Genomic DNA, 14,943 nt, shown 5'->3' with positions numbered 1-14,943 from the left:
AGAAATAGAAGACTTAAACAACCCTATAAATTAACCTATCATCCGTCTGTAGAATATATCACCCATAACAGTAAAATACACATTTTTCTCAAGTGCACATGGAATATTCTCCAGGATATATGATACACAGGCTATAAAACGTCAATGAATTTAAAAAGACTAAAATCATACAAAGTGTGCTCTCTAATCACAATGGAATAAAATTAGAAATCAATAGCAGAGAAAAGTTGAAGTACTAAAAATTATTGGCTATAGGAAACAATGTTCAAAGGAAAATTTATAGCTATAAATGTCTGCATTGAAAAGAAAAAAGATCAAAATCATTCACCTCAAGAAATTAGAAAAGTAAGACATGTGCCCTTGCCTTGGGTTTTAAATCTAAACCCAAGGCAAGCAAAGGAAAGAAAATAAAAAGAATGGAAATAAATAGAATACAGATTTAAAAAAAAGAAAGTCATTGAAACCAAAAGTTGTTTTTCTTAATAAAGATCAACAAAATGGAAAAAATCAACCTAAATAAGAGATAAATAAAGAGAAGATTCAAATTACTAAAATCAGAAATGAAAAGAGGAACATTTCTTCTAACCTTTAAAAATAAAAAAGAATTATAAGAGAATATTGTGAAGAATCATATGCCAACAAAATAGATAACAAACAAAATAGGAAAATTCCTAGAAAGATACAAACTAAAAAGATAGAATAAGCATTAAAAAATCTAGTCTCTACTCTCTGGAAAGCTTAGAGTGGTCCTCAAACCTATCAGACCAATAACCCTTTAAGAAGTAAATATTTAATAATGCCCCCTTTCTTTCCTGAAAAGTCATCACAGACAATATAACTTATTTAAATGCATATGTTTAAGAAAATATAATGTGAAATCTTATTTCTAACATAATGGGGAAATAAAATAAAAGGAATTTTTCCAAGCAAATATAGAGTTCAATATGAAAATGCTCAGGCGCGACTACCCTACAAGACAAAATGAGATCACCAGATCTCATTTCTTCACCTACTTGTAATGAATAAAATTGTATAAATGGGACAGGAACAAAAAAGGATTAATAAGAGACCTTATTAATCTTTTGTATGGCAATTCAAATACTGAAGTAACAATGTAGTTGATACTGTAATTTTCAAAAACGATACATATTTTAAATATCTTAATTTAATTTCAATCTGGAAAATTCAGCACATATAAAAATGTCCTAAATGCGTGTATTTGTCCATTGAATGACTGTATTAAGGCTCAAATATTTACAAACTGATTTTCATTTGTGTCTTTTCTAGAATATTCAAAAGTCATGCAGGATGGGAGCTAACTATCTATTAGGGGGGTCATCCCACTCAGTGCATAACACCAAATATCCCTGTCTCCTGCCAAATAAATGTAAATAGCAATAAATATAAAGATGTGGTTTTTATTTGTTTCCCTGCCTCTCAAGAAAATCAGTGAAATAGCCCTGGCTGGTGTAGCTCAGTGGATTGAGTGTGGGCCTGTGAACCAAAGGATCATGGTTCAATTCCCAATCAGGGCACATCCCTGGGTTACAGGCCACTTCCCAGCAGGGGACGCACAAGAGGCAACCACACATTGGTGTTTCTTTCCCTCTCTCCTTTCTTTCCCCTCTGAAGATAAATGAATAAAATCTTTTAAAAAAGAACATCAGTGAAATAAAAACACAGAGACCATTTCTAGTCTGTCCAGAAAGTATCCAGCCATATGCTATGATAAACAGAGACATTTATTGAAGAAGATACAAGATACAAGAAATATTATACATAGGACAATGATGTCTCAGTCCCTTTCAAAATAGGCACCTTGGTACTTCATACAGTTCTCCCAATGACCCTCAACTGCCCCATTGTATTTTCCTGAATCTCATTGACAGTCTGAAATCTCTTCCCTTTCTAAGGTGATTTTAATTTGGGGAAAAGCCAGAAGTCACAGGGCACCAAATCTCGACTGTAGGGGGGCTGAGTCACCTGGGTGATTTGACTCGATGTTTCACCAAAAACTCTGCATGAGACATGATGCCTGAGCTGGCAAGTTGTTGTGATGAAACTGCCAATCACCAGTCATAACTCACAGCTGTGGCCTCTGAATCATCTGAATAGTTTCCCTAGAAGACTGTTCAAGCTTAACACAAAATTTGATGCAGATTTGTTGCTCTACTTGCTCAGTCATTTTATATGCAAAGACCACTCAGTACACATGCTCACTCAACAGCATCTACTGCCCCCACTGACTGGTACAGTGAAGATGTCATTGTTCATGCTTGCACATTCCAGTCCACTCTCCTTGGCTGCCAGGTTAAATCAACGTTGTGCAAACCATTCTCATTGTATTAACAATCACTGACTAGACCTCAAATTTCAGGAGCTGCTGATGTCTCAGATTAAAATCTCATTAATTTAAGATAAAATAATTTAAATGCAGTGCTTTAGAAACAATAGTAGAGTGTTATTAAGAAGAGTAGTTGAAGAATAATATTTGTCTACCAATATTGGCTTAATTACAGTTTATTGTTATTAGTTCTGGCACTAGCAGTTTATAAATCCTTTTATTGACAACTTTTAACAAATGCAAGCAAGGGAAATAAATACTAGAGGGCTACATTTCTTCTCCAATCAAACTGTCTAAGGTAAAAATTGACTAAGGTAAAATTTACCTAAATAAGAATGTTTTATTTATTCCCACAGCTATTACCCATTTTGCTCACAATTATTTAAAAAGATAATGAAATCTGTAGCCTACATTATGGTTTCCCAATGTACTTTGAAATGTCGAAGAGAGCCAACATGGGCTTAGAGGAGATTGGAGCCCCAAATGATATAATTTTATTTTTAGGAAAGGAAGTCCCCCTTGTTATTTAGAAAACACAACATTATTATTTCTGTTTTGAATGTTAACAAACAGGTCTCAATTTTCTCCGTGTCAGCATTTTTAATATAAGAAATGGTCAAAATACATGAGTGAAGTAGCCTATTACCTTAAAACAAAATCTACCATTTTAAACAAATGATATAAAAATGCCAGAAGGATTTATAACCAGTTGATTTATACTCAAACTGTGACACAGTGACAGGAGTCAGACTGTGAAGGGGATCTCTGGGGACTGAATGTGGTGGGCTGCAGACACTGAGCCTGGAGCAGATGGCCCAGAGAACTTTCTGGGGTGACGAACATCTTCTAAATATTTATTGTAGCAATGCTTAGATGACTACACATTTGGAAAAGTCATAGAACTATACATCTAAAATGAGTGAGTTTTATTATATACAATTACGACCCTAAAAACCAATTTGGGCGTATAGCTGCTGGTGTTGGCCCAGTGATTCAACACTATCAGGGCCAGTGTTGTGTTATGGTTTATTTTTGTTATCGTTCAATGGAAGTCTCATAAAACTTACATGAGTCAGCTAAAACAGTGCTTTAGGAAAAATGTATACCCCCAAATGTGTCCATTAAAGAAGTACTGAAAATTAATATGCTAATCGTTTTTTCAGGAGACTTGAAAAATGAAAAAGTGATGGTGAAAAGAGTAGAAGAATAAGATTAAAAAAGAGATTAATGAAAAGAATCAACAAAATTAAAAGTCATTTTTAAACAAAAATAAACTTGATAAACTTCTATTGAGATTATTTTTTTAAGAAAAGAAAGAGACAGAAAAAACAAATGACCAATATCAGATTCTGCGACACTGTAAACAACTTTAGGCCAACAATTAAAAAAATTCAGATGAAAATGACAAATTGCTTACTGATGTAACCAATCAAAACAGATAGAAGAAATAGACAAACTAAAAATGCCTAAGGCAATGTTTAGTAACTGTTAGTAGGCCTTTAGTAAAGTAATTAAATCTTTACATTAAAACCTTTTCCCAAAGATAACTCTGAGCCCACATAGGCAAAAATTGTATCTAACAAAAAATTAACGTCAATATTCTACAAATTCTTTTAGAAATTAACAAAAGTGTGATTAGCCCTATCAATCAAGAGAAATTAGTTCATGACCAGACTGATGACAATAAACAGCCTCAGAAATCCTCATGAAATATATAACATTACATCATACATAGCCTATATATATATATATATATATATATATACATGAAATGTTTTACTATACATGCCATAATACTATACACAGGTAATGTGCTATAGTATAATAAATGCAAACAACCACAGAAATCTCAATGTAATATGTAATACTATTGGTACTACATAATATATATCCTATTTGAATACTATACAAAAAAGTATTATAGTATAATAAGATATATATGAAGCACTTTTGGTCTTAATATTATATTTAGGCAATACAGGGGAAGTAAAAATTACAAGTTAATTGAGATGTACACAGGTACGCAGCAAAAATTGCTTATATGAGATGCGAAAATCACCTAAAACTATAGCATTTAGATAGGGCTAATATTTCATGATACGTACATGCAGGGTGGGGAAGAAGTAGGTTTATAGTTGTATGTGAAACACAGTTTATTCTTATATTATTTTTAATTAATTATTGAATTATCTTCTGTAAAATCAATTGTAAACCAACTATTGCCTTATCCTGTATGTTACATTAAGGAACATGCTCTGAATTATTTGTCTTTTGAAATTTGTGGGATTTTCTTTACAGCCTAATATTTATCATATTTATAATTCTTCATGCATGCTCATCAAATTAAGTTGAATGCCCACTTGAAAGACGTAAAATTTACATTCCCAACATCATACCATAGGGACCTGGTGGCATGATTTGTAAATACATTGAGGCCAACTTCCAGTGGGGCAAACTTTAACGAATGAGAGACAAAAGGTGGGGTAAGAGAAGAAGTAAAGCTAACTTTCTCCTATGCTTCCTGTTACAACTTATGGAGAGCAGGACCAATAAAATGGCCTTGGTCTTGTCAAGATAGTATAAAATATTTTTAAAAAATGGAGTCACTCATGTCAACCAAGTTGGCTGCCAGTAAGCCATGACACTTTGCTTCAACAGGGAAACTAAGTCACACTAAATATATCTAGCAAGGAGACACACCTAACGTACATGTACACATGATCAGAATGGCTGTATCTGCAGAGCAAGCCCACCCACACATAGGCTTCTGGGGAAATTCCCCACTTGCCATTAGGGGCGCCAAGACACTTATCAAGAGACCCAGAAGGGTGGAGTGCACCACTCTCAAAGGTATAACTAAGGTAGGCTGCAGACCACTGCTGAGATAGCCGAGCTCCATACACCACAGTGCTGCTCCATACCACACTGATCTCCCTTGGAATTGACCTGCCCTGCTGGACTAAGGACTTTGTCTCCCCCGCTGCCCCCACCTGGCTCCGGAGATCCTTCCCTGCAAAATGCTACAGACTCCCTTGCCCACCATGCTGTCTCCTGGACCTGCAGACTGAAACTCTGGGACTCAGGTTCGTTATTCCCCATTAATCACTGTGTGTGTGTATTATAGTTATTTTCAATTGTTAGGGTATAAGTAGGATACTAATGTATTTTAAGGTTCTACTTTGAGTGAACCTACATTCAATAAAAGCTGAGTGAATGGCATAGTTACTGTGTGTGACTCTTGTCTATTCCTTGGTGCTGGGCTGCTCAGCAGGCAGCTAGAGGAGCAGATGTCTGGCTGATGCATAGGGAAGATACATTGTGAACATAATGCTAGCAATACAAGTCATAAGTTCCTATAAGGATTTTCCAAAGATGCCTCATTTACCAAGCAACTAAGTATGCCTTTATATTCACAAAGCAGAACCACATTACCTTAAACTTACTTTCCATCCTTCCTTATCTCAGGTCCATTTTTCCTCCTTTTGCTAACCTGAACTTGCACCTACCAACCAAACATTAGTTCTTTTGCCTTGGGCTTTTATTCTAGAGAACCTCAGCAAAGATAAAAAGACCAATTGGAATTGAATTTAGACATGTAAGATATTATATGTGCTTGATAACATTTGTGGAATATCTCTGATGGAAACTGGAGCTGAAGGGGAATGGATATAATTTATATTGGTTGAAAATAAAGAGTGGATTTCAAGGAACTAGACAAACATTTCATATAGAGGAAATGGCATCAATTAAAGTAGGAGGCAGGATATAGATTTTTTTGTTAAAGGATATGGTCCCAGGTATTACAGAGACAAAGTAAAGAATTTATGTTATGGAGGTTCCAGGTATCAACAATTGGGTCATTCAAAATCTGATGTTTTGCAGCCGAAAAGAGTTCTCATGGAGAAAGAGAAGAGCCTGAATAAAATAAAAGAGTTCTTAATGCTTAAACTCTGGGAAGGTATAGCTCCTCATAAATCATGTTCCCGTTTACCCACTGTCCTCTCTTCAGTGCCATGGGTTTGAGTGGTCTTTCCAATGTGTTCTATCAGCAAGGACAAGCCAAGGAATGCTGTAATAACAATCTCAGTGGGTTATAATGCCAAAGGTTTATTTCTTGTTCATGTTATATGCCGATTGCAGTTTGCATTGTAATTTTTTATACTCTAGAACCCAGGCTGGAAAAGTAGCTCATACTTAGAGCATTCCAAGTCAGGGTGACAGAGGGAAAATGGAGAGTATAGTATGGAAGGACTGTCCTCTTAGAATCTCAGGCTGGAAGTAACAGCAAACATCATAACTTATTATTACCCACTGCAAGTCACTTGTTAAAGGCTGATTTTACTTATTTAGGGAAATATACCCTCCCCCACGAGAGGGAAATATTGAGAAACAATAACGCAATCAGGCTAATACTGTGGGCACTCAACAAAATTTCCCTCTCCTCTTTGACTTAATATTCACTCAGCTGAAACTCCAGATGAGCATATAAGCTACCTTATGCTTTTATTTCATGCTTTTTCACTATCTAAAGCAAACCAGGGAGAAAATAATCAGAATAACCTTTAAAAGAGACATAGAATAAAAGAAACTTTAAAAAGTACTAGGATACTGGTCTCTGACTGATGAATCTTCTAGACTGTTAATGATTTCTTTCAGTCCTAGTAAGAAGCACATCATGTAGTTTGCAACAACTGTCTCCCAGCATCTTTTCTTCCGCTCATCCGTGTGATAGCAGAAACCTCATTGAAGGGAGATCATGCCTTACAATAGCCTTAATTTCTAGTCTCTTCTGCAGCAAGTGTGGCTCTATAGCAAACCATATGCCTGTAGTTTGTAAATGGAAATAATGTGTGCAACTTTTGAGTAATCTTAAAGGTAAAACCACTTTTCTGGGACAGAAACAATTTGAGGAGCTGGCAATGGCTCATGTTGGATGCCTGATCGAGCAAGTTGAAGATAGCAGAACTCATCCACTAGCTCATCACCCACCTACATACGACCTTGTGAAAAAATAAACTACTTATTTAGAACAATGTTGTTGGCATGTCTTCATCATAGCAACTTGAATTGTCTTCTAATATTTAGTTGTTAAATTTTGTGCTACTCTAAGTGAAAGCTCAACATCTTTACTTCCTCTTCCAAAGTTTTCTCTAAACCCAGGCTTACCGATAGGCCTCTGTGTGGGAGGGGGGTGCGCTCAGAGGTGGCTGTCATAATTTCAGAATTTTAGGACACTTCCAATTCTATGTGAACACCCAACAAAACTTTTCTCTCTTGGACTTTTCATTGATTACCTTCTGGTTCCAAATTAACTTGCAGAGCAGGTTAAATCACCAAACTCAAACTCAATTCAAGTTCAAATGTTTCCCTGATTAAGTTATAACATTTTATCATTTTGTTGCATCTAATCTTTCTCTTTAGTTAAATGCAGGACTATTAATTCCCATCATAGAAAGTGATCTGTGAGCTATGCCAATTATATCAGCATAGCTCTATTTTACCAAAATATCTTAAAAAGATAATTTAAAAAAGCATATGTAACTTCCTTGAGGAAATGGAGGACTACCAAAAATATTTCACTTTATCTTAGTTGTCCTATTTATTTTATTACCCAAAAGTATCTAATGAAATTTGTAACAGGAAGGTAGTGTCTGCTTACCTAATTTTTAGAATCAGAGAATCTCTGTTGATAATAACCTATTTTATTTTTATTGTCCCTATAAAACATTATGACTCAACTGTTTAACTCCCTAATTTCAAAGTGCTAATGAAAACATGCCCTTGCCTACTTTTGCTTTGTAAAATGTCTATTGTTCATACAACACAAAAGAGTTCTTCTGAATCACCAGAAGCATTCTTCTGAATAACCAACAGTTTATTCTGTTTTTAATTTTGTTGAAGTCTTAAAGAGCTTACAGTTTCTGCGTGTGCCTCACCCAGTTGTCCCTTCCTTCTATCCTTCCAGAACTCCATACAGACTGTATCACATAACCAACACTACATTTTTCTCATCAGTCTCCACAACTGGGTCCTGATGGTCCTGAGCTCAGGGATTCTCTCTCTTCAGTCTCTGTGTCCCCAATATCTGTTACCTTCAATTATCAGGTACTAAATGACCAAGTGCCAAAATGAATGAGTGAATACATAAATGGGTAAATGAATGAAGAAATAAATATTCTGAGACTCTGTGGGCGCATGATTTTCCTTCTAAATATGGGTAAATAAAAGTGTAAAACAAATAATTGATAACCAAAGTTTTCTTTTCTCGATAAGTATATGCTTCCTAAAATTACTCATTGCTGATATAATACCTAGATCTTAATTTGGTAAGAACTAAATTCCGCTTTTGACCTCAAAATAAAGATAGCCTTGATATATTATAAAACAGGACTGAACCACATTAATCCATCTTCCCCCTGGAGGAGGAGCTGGGGTGAGAATAAAAACGATTGGGTGGAGAAGTCCATGGAAAACATCTGCCAGTAGTGTTTCAAAGAATGAAGAGTACACTTATTGTGTGTGCTATTGCCAAAGCCCCCCCCCCCAAAAACACAACATCAATAGAGTACTGTTGGTTTTTTCTATAGTCAATAGATCAAAAGCCTGTGCAGCAGTGTGATCTGCTTTTTGTAAGGAGAAAAGGTCTATCCAGAGAAATGGGGGAACACATCTGGAAACATCTGTCTATGGAGCTGCTTGAAAAAATTACCATGTAGCAGCACTAGGAGAAACATCTGTGCAGTGTGCAACAGACCAGCCGAGGAAGGGAGCTGCTGGGAAGAGAACCACATAATCAAGACAAAAATTAGGGTGAAGACAGGCATCTCCTGAATGAAAAAGCTTCCCAGATTTCATTTTTAGCCACATGTAATCAATAAGGACAGTTTTTCCTTCCAGAGTATTTAGATGAGCAGCACCTGCTCCAGGCATAGCAGGGCAGAACACACAACATTAAGGCAAAGATTTTCAACCTTTTAAATTTCATAACATACATAAACTAATTACTAAAATTCTGTGACACACCAAAAACATATTTTTTGCCTATCTGACCAAAAAATAGGTACAATTTTAATTCATTCACACTGGGTGGCCATTGTGTTGGCTGTTGTCATTTTTTCTACTGGACAATCTACAGGAAAAGAGGTCAGCGCCCCGACTAAATAGTCGGGTGCTGCACGTTTTAAAAATCCCTGCAGTGCACTGGTGAGCCATGTCACAGGGCTAGAAAGTCTAGAAAGTCGCTGCGTTAAGGCGATTTCTCAAAGAGCTCACCAAATATCCTTGAAAGGCAAAATCTGCATGGGGTGTGTTCACTGTGAACACATTAAAAATAATACATTGGGACATGTCATAAACATGAAATTTTTAACCCAAAATACCTTACACATAGTTTACTGATACAACTTATATACATTGGTTTTTAATAAAAGTAGTTTGAAAATATTATTTTCATCAAAACTAACACAACTTTAACAGTTTTCTTAAAACAAGTTTTTGTTCCATTATATTTTGAATTAACACCATCATGTTAGTTTTTTAAAATAAATATGTTAGTGAATATCCAGTTGTATGCCCTTTAAAATATAAATTTATTAATTTTTCTACATTCCTAATGGAACATTTTTGGAGATAAATTAACTCTGCTACTCAGTTAAAATATAAAATTAGAGAAAAGTTTCTTACAACTATAAAACTAGATGTGATTTTTTATTTATGAAATTCAGCCTGTAAACATGGTGTTTCCAATATTGGTGTTAATTAAAAGGTTGTCAAATTACATCAGACTGGGCTTGTTTAATGCTTTTATTGCATCTTAAGCAATAAATACAACATAGAGAAAATTTTGTAGATTTTTCAAACCAAAATGTATTTGCTATTTAGGAAAATATCAGGGAACTCTCTCAGAATTAAATACCTTGGCTTTCCCTCACTTAATCATGTCACCAGAATATTGCTTCCCCCACCCCCCAGTCCATGTTGCCTAAATAAAAAAAAGATAATTTTTAACAATGAAGAATTTCTCTAAATGGAGTATCTTACATATATAATTTACAAATTAACTTTATTTATGGCTTATTTGATCATTTCTACCCTCTTGTATTACATTTTTATTAACCTTATTTGTGGATGATAAAACTGGAAATATAAAGAGTGTTTTAATTTGCCTCAAGTTACATAACTGATCAAGAGCAGAATTCATCTTTGAACTCATAAATTCTAGTTATAAGTTAGTATTTTTAAAAATACTTTTTAAGAATCTAATAAAGCTATTAAATACTGAAGAAGCAAGGGAGCTCAAAATTACGGTCTCTATGTGTGAGATCCAAAATAAGTGATTTATATGTCATTTAAATTACTCTTTTTCAAAATGTTGTGAGGTAGGTATTATTTCATTTACATTTATTGGAGAGTTTTAGAGAGGGTGAGTAATTTGCCTAGAATGGCATAATTAATGAATGGCAGCACTTGCATTCAAATGCCAGCCTGACAGACTATCCCTAGACCCTTGCAAATTCGCAGTTCACAGACAAGCAGCATCAGCCTGGGAACTTGGTAGACACGTAGAATCGTGGATCCGACTCTCAACATAATGAATATTTTTAACAAAATCCCCATGAGATTTAGAAACACATAAATGTTTGAACAGCACCGCCTATACTACATTAGTCTAATATCAAAATTTAATCTATTGAAAAGCATAGCAGAACACAAAGAGTCTACATTATTCATATCTGGCCACCCCTGCTAGACTATAAGCTCCTCAAGGATAAAGTCTAAAACTATTCCCACCAGTGGGACAAAGTCTAATGCTAGTAGTACCTGCCTAATACATGGTTATTTCATCCATTAATTGTATACATAAAACAAGTATTTGTACACTCTTATATGTAAATAATATGTTCTTTGCATGTCTTAAGTGTATTTACTAGGGGATATTAGGTGGGAAGTAGGTTATTTTACTTCTGCTATACCTATGATTAAACAAAATACACAACTATTTTAATAAAATGTGATTTTTCCCAAAAATTCTGTTTGGATAGTTTAGGCATTTTTTCATTGGTTTTGCTTCTTGTGTTTTTAGTAAATAGCATTTATAGTGGGGAGAGAAGAGCTTTTATAATATATGGCTATGGCAGCATTTATATCCTCCTATCTAACCCCACAAAGAGGAGGAAATATATTCAAGAAGGCTCAACATCTCTGTAAAGAAACACAAAGCTACAGAGTTGAAAAAAGGAGGGGAACTGACCACGGAAAGAGGTGAAAATGGTGCAGGTCATTTCAGTCATTGAGTCTCAAAGACTGCATGACACAGGAGCCAGCAGAATAAAAGATACGTAAAAACTAGGACAGCGAAAAGCTTTGGAAGATAATCTAAAACAAAGAAGAAACAATATTATATTAATATGATATTTATATTTTCTGTACTAATATATTATCATTATCAAAAGAAGTTAACATCTGTTAAATGCTTACCACATGACAGAAACTATGCAAAGTAGTTTCATCTATTAACCTGTTTACATTCTACAGTGATGTAAAGATGTTTTCATTTTTCAGAGGAGGTGTGGAGACTCAAAGATGTGACCCAATTTGTCTAAACCAAAATTTAACCCCTGCTATTTTCACTGTTTCAATCCTAACTGACGATCAGAATCATCCACTGTGCTTTCTCCATCTGCAAGTTTCATTAGTGTCTATATATTTGTTTAAAATATGCAAATGTTTATTATGAAACAAGTAAAGGAAGATTGCACTATGCAATACTCCCTTTGATCTAATGTGTTCTGCCATAAACAACCATGTGCAGGTTTTTGTGTGGACATACGTTTTTAGTTCGTTTTCTTAAATACCAAGTAGCCCAATTGCTGGTTCATATGTCTAGTGTATGTTCAGTTTTGTAAGAAACTGCCAAACTGTCTTCCAAAGTGTTGGTACATTTTACATTCCCATTAACAATGAATGAGAGTTCCTATTGTACCACATCCTTCTTAGCATTTGACATTGTCAGGGTTTCAGACTGTACCCTTTCTAAGCATGCAGTGCTGTTTTATTTCCTTAATGACACATGATGTTGAACATATTTTCATATACATATTTTCTATCTGTATATCATTTTTTGTGAGTTGTCTGTTAGATATTTTGCCCATTTTTAATTGTGTTGCTTGGTTTCTATTTATTTTTTTATTTAGTTACTTTTCAAGTACAGTTTTCTGTTTATTTCTCCCATCCCAGCACACCCTGGCCCATGCTCCCCACCTCCCTCCCATTTCCACCCCCCTTAGTTATTGTCCCTGTGTCCTTTATACTTGTTCCTCTAAATCCCTCTCATTTTTTCCCCTTAAATTCCCTCCTCTCTCCCCTCTGGTCACTGTCCCCCTGTTCTCTATTTCAGTGTCTTTGTTTTTATTTTGCTTGCTTGTCTGTTTAGTTGTTTAGCTTCCTGTTAAAGGTGAGATCATATGGTATTTGTCTTTCAACACCTGGCCTATTTCACTCAACATAATGCTTTCCAGTTCAATCCATGTTGTTGCAAAGGGTAGTAGCCCCTTCTTTCTCTCTGCTGCATAGAATTCCATTGTGTATATGTACCACACTTTTTTGATCCATTCATTTACTGACAGGCACCTAGGTTGCTTCCAACTCTTGGCTATTGTAAGTTGTGCTGCTATGAACATTGTGGTGCATAGGTTCTTTGAAATTGATGTTTTGGGGTTCTTAGGATATAATCCTAGCAGTGGAATTGCTGGGTCAAAAGGCAGGTCCATTTTTATTTTTCTGAGAAAATTCCATACTGTTTTCCATAATGGGTGTACCAGTCTGCAATCCCACCAACAGTGAACTAGGGTCCCCTTTTCCCCACAACCTCTCCAACACTTGTTGTTTTTGCTTTGTTTATGATGGCCATTCTGACCAGTGTAAAGCGGTATCTCATTGTGGTTTTAATTTGCATCTCTCTGACAGCTAGCGATATTGAGCATCTCTTCATGTGTCTCTGGATCTTCTTCATGTCCTACTTGGGGAAATGTCTGTTCAAGTCCTTTTCCCATTTTTAAATTGGGTTGGTTGTCTTCTTGGAGTGGAGTTGTGTAAGTTCTTTGTATATTTTGGAGATTAAACCTTTGTCTGAGGTATCATTGGCAAATATGTTTTCCCATACAGTTGGTTGTCTTTTTAATTTAATACTGTTTTCTTTAGCCACACAGAACCTTTTTATTTTCATGAGATCCCATTTGTTTATTCTTTCCTAGGTAGAGGCATGTTACTTGTTTTCTTATTGTTGAGTTTTCAGAGTTCTTTGTATGTATTGGATACAAGTTCTTTAATAGATAGGTACTTTGAAAATATTTTCTCCCAATAAATGCTTTGTGTTTTATTGTGTTAATGGAGTCTTTCATGAAGTAGACATTTTTAATATGAATGAAGTCCAACACTAACTTTTCATGGATTGTGCTTTTGATGTTGTATCTATGGATTGATTTCTAAACCCAAGTTCATCCAGGTATTTTTGCTACTTTACGTTCTAAATGTTTTATAAGTTGAGTTTTATATTTAGGTCTATGAGACATTTCAGTTCATTTTTGTGCAAGGTATAAAGTCTTTGTCTAGATTCATTTTTTTAACATGGAAACATCCAGTTATTTTAGAAACATCTCTTGAAAAGACTGTCCTTCCTTCACTGAATTGCATTTGTTCCATTGCCAGAGATCAGTTGACTATATTTGTGTAGGTATATTCCTGAGTTTGCTTCTTCTCTCCTGTTCTATTGATCTATTTATTTAATCTTTCATTAATCATTTTGTCTTGATTCCTATAACATTTAACATATGATACTTTATAAATGAATGGATAAACTGTAATATAGACAATGGAACATTATCTAGCACTAAAAAATGTTATTAGTAAGTAAATAAACTGTAGTGATAAGGACAATGGAATACTATTCAGCACAAAAATGAGCTATCAAGCCATGAAAAGACAGGGAAGCAGCTTAAATGTATATTGCTAAGTTAAAGAAGCTAATCTGAAAAGGCTACCTACTGTATGATTCCCATCATGTGACATTTTGGAAAAGGCAAAACTATGGAAACAGTAAAAATGTCAGTGATAAACAGGAGTTTAGCCAGGAGATAAAAATGAGTCAGCAGAGCATAAAGGATCTTTGGGGCAGCGAAAGTATTCTGCCTGCTTTTGTATATATACATATATATATATATTATTGTGGATTTGTAAAAATCCATAGGATGTAGCACACAAAGAATCTAAATCATGCACGTTAGTCAATAATAATGTCATATTAATGCATCAGTTGTAACTAATATACCACACTAATACAAGATATTATAGTAGTAGAAAATGTATGTGAGGAAAGAGGAGTCTGTGGGAACTCAGTGTTTCATGTTTGATTTTTCTGTAAACCTAAAACTGCTCAAAAAATAAAGCTTACTCATAATTTTTTAAATGCTACAAGAACTCAGAGGAAAATTTTTTCCAGTCAAAAAAAAATCAAGGGAAATTGAAGTACTTGAAAGAGATAGCACTCCAAATGGATTTTCACAAATGGTTAGGATTTAGATAACTCGGGATCTCAGTGCAGG

The sequence above is a fragment of the Artibeus jamaicensis genome, unplaced genomic scaffold (assembly GCF_021234435.1).
Source record: "Artibeus jamaicensis isolate MK-2021 breed Jamaican fruit bat unplaced genomic scaffold, CSHL_Jam_final contig_387, whole genome shotgun sequence".
NCBI lineage: Eukaryota > Metazoa > Chordata > Mammalia > Chiroptera > Phyllostomidae > Artibeus > Artibeus jamaicensis.
Note: the sequence above shows the minus strand (reverse complement) of the source record.